We start from the raw sequence: 3,615 nt of genomic DNA, 5'->3' as shown, positions 1-3,615 counted from the left end.
TCACCAATTTAGATTGCAAGTTCAGCATTCTACAATATCAGTTCTGCTCTTTCTGGCTATCGCAAGCAGGTATTATATTCTAATGGAGTCACAATTACTCATCCAACTCACTGGGCAAAACATCCTGATTTATTTATAGTGTGATAAATGATGTCCACTGTTGCAGCCATGACCAACAGACAGAACTTAGACATTCAGAAACTGCCAATACACACATTTTTGTTTTTGTTTTTAAGTAGGCAAAGAAGTCAAATGTAGAGGATGGTTTGAAATAAAACAACAACATCCTTTAGACTAAGTAAACATAGTATAATATTCTGCTGAAACACTGGTAAGGACAAAGGCAGGGGTAGGCAACCTAAGGCCCGTGGGCCGGATGTGGCCCAATTGCCTTCTCAATCCGACCTGCGGACGGTCCGGGAATTAGCGTGTTTTTACATGAGTAGAATGTGTCCTTTTATTTAAAATGCATCTCTGGGTTATTTGTGGGGCAGGGGAATTCTTTCATTCCCCCCCCCCCCCGCAAAAAAAAATAGTCCGGCCCACCAAATGGTCTGAGGGACAGTAGACCCACGGCTGAGAAAGGTTGCTGACCCCTGGACAAAGGATTTTGAAGTACTGTACAGTACCGTACAGTACTGTACTTGTGGCTGTTGTAGGCAACACTGCCATCTACTGGACATTCAAGCTGCAACATGCCCTACAGTCTGACTGTGAGAGGTTGCTGTTCTTGTGCGTGCTTTACTTAAACCACATATACCTTTGCTTGATATACCAGGGAGCTGGAACTAACTGAACCATCCCTGCAGTGGTTGCTGGTGCTTATTGGGGATGGTGGGGTGGAAAGCAGGGAGACCAATAGTAGGTCCAGCCACTCCCTGACTGGTTGAAAAGTTGGCTGGTAGATGGAGGCTAGTTGAGGGCTGACTGTGATGTGATATACTGAGGTTGATTCAACAACAACAACAAAAATACTGCATCAGGTCTGCTGGACCACCAGTGAACTTTAAACACCTAGGCATTTTGCTAACAGATGGATGCTGGAAATGCACACAGACCTGAAACACCCCCTGTTGAAAGCCCTCCCCCACTCCCCGTAGATCCTTTTTCAAAGGAAGTACAAACCAGAATCAATTTGGATATAGGGGGTGTCAGCGCTACAATCCTATTAAAGTCGCGTCTGTCATAAGGACAAAAAAGAGGCGAGGCAAGGCCACACCAGAAGCAAATGGAATAAACTTCCAGTACTGGAAATACAGATATTGGAGACACCTTCTGCAGTTGGAAGACCATGAGAAGATCTAGTCCAAGAAACACAAGCTTCCAGATTTGGAGTGGGGTTGCTGGAACTAATTGACAAGTCACATCTAAAATGAAGGAAGTTGGTGGGAGTGTAGAAACTGGAGATTTCCAGACTGATTTTCTGACTTGGTGTGTTTACTTTATCCCACATTTGACTAAACACTTGTTACACAGTTTGATAAATAACTGAGAAGAACCTCCACAGCTCATTTGGTAGAGCAACTATTTTACATGCAGGAGGTCTCTGGTGTCTCCAGGTAGGGCTGTTGTTCAAAATCCTGCCACACAATTCTAAACTGTGGTATCTGAAGAAGTGTGCATGCACATGAAAGCTCGTACCAATGACAAACTTAGTTGGTCTCTAAGGTGCTACTGGAAGGAATTCTTTTTTTATTTAGTGTAGTACAAGTCAGCTTCCTATGTTTTTTTGACTTACTGGCAGAAATATAACACTGTACAGCAGACCAATGGGTCCATATTGTAGAAAAAGAGAAAACAAAAAACCAGAATAAACTCAATACAGCGTATGAGAGCCAATTGTGGATCTCCTGCCACCCTGCCTAGCTACACCCTAAGTCAAGCCATGTTTGGGGGTGGCAGTGACCCAACAAACCATGAGGTTTCCACATTGACACAATGATTATATATGACAATGCCAGGTAAGCTGGGTTCCAGAACTTCACTTCCTGAACAATTCAAAACACTGCAGGCTGTACAGAAACAAAATGTTATTTAAGCAGTGGGGTCTCAGTGGAAATGAACTCATTAGAGTTTGTGTGAATCTTCCAGTGTGGCATGATGGTTAAGAGTATTGCACTATGACCTGGGTGACCACCAGAGTGCAATTCCCCACCCAGCCATGAATCTCACTGGGTGACCTTGGGCCAGTCACCATCTCTTAGCCCAGGCATCCCCAAACTGCGGCCCTCCAGATGTTTTGGCCTACAACTCCCATGATCCCTAGCTAACAGGACCAGTGGTTGGGGAAGAACAGCTGGAGGCCGAAGATTGGGGATGCCTGTCTTAGCCTAACCTACCTCACAGGGTTGTTGTGAGAATGAAATGAGGAGTAGGGTAACCTTGAGCTCCTTGGAAGATAAAGGTGGTATATAAATTAAGTAAATAATTGGTTAGGTAAATCACATAGTACAGATTATCTGTGACACTTCAAAACCGCGCCCCATGACTGGCCCCAAGGCTATTTTGCAAGTATTAAAAAATGGCTTGTGCTTTAAATACATGTTCCCTTAAGAAATATTAAATGCTATGGATTAATATGGATACTAATATGTTTAAAAGATGGCCTGGTCATCTGAAACAGGCAAGATGCAAAACTCACCAGTCGGAATTGCCACAAAGTTTGTCAACTACGCATTTGTTTGTGGCCCACACTTCCAAGAAACAGATGAGCTATCAAGACATTTTATTCACATGTGGCAAATGCCTTCTCACCGTAGTACAAAATTAAGACTGGAAATTAATTTGAATCTACCTTTCCCTGGTGTGACGATGTCACATTGTCATGCAGGCAATCAGACTTGGCTAAATGATGATGTCACAAAGACAGCTTGGAGAAAGGCCAGTGCTTCATACTTTCATTTGAATGGGTGAACATTTCCCTCATTTTGCGAGGCTCCAGAACAATAGCTAAAATTGTGCAGTCTGAGGCAGACAAGATTTCTCTCTCACACATACACATACACCACTTTCAGCTGAGGCTTAATTTTAGCTTTGGTTGTGTAACTTATATAATTGGTATTAGAAATGTTGTAGAGGGCTCTACTAATATTCTTACTAATACAACACCGGAAGTAAATTTCTGAGATGCCCCGACTAATTTCTCTGTAATTTATATACACTGTTCATGGGAATACCTCCATACCTTTTTGCAATCGGTAGTACGGGTGTGGTAATAATTATTGTTGCATTATATTGCAATCTTCTTACATTTTTGCTAATGTTTGTATTCGTCTAAATCATGTCGTTTCCAAAAGACTCTAATACCTAGAATCAGAAAATCTACATATAAGACATCTATAAGAAAAGTTCCGAAGGGAGTCACCTGGAAGGATTGTTAGGGGAAAAGAATCACATATCAGATCACACCAGTGCCTATAGACTGCACTGGGAAAACCATGCAGGGGGGGCGGGGCGGGTTGGGTTTCCATGGTGTAAAAGTTTGAATAGCATGGGTCCTCTGAGTTTCCAGAGGGGACCCTCCCCAAACCATGGTGAGTCCCATGGACTCAGATGTGATCCATAATTAGAAGTTTTGGCAGCGGTAAGAAATCCTGAAGATTCTTTGGTTTTGTG

The sequence above is a fragment of the Zootoca vivipara genome, chromosome 11, assembly GCF_965207765.1.
Source record: "Zootoca vivipara chromosome 11, rZooViv2.hap1.1, whole genome shotgun sequence".
Lineage (NCBI taxonomy): Eukaryota > Metazoa > Chordata > Lepidosauria > Squamata > Lacertidae > Zootoca > Zootoca vivipara.
This window is presented reverse-complemented; position numbering follows the sequence as displayed.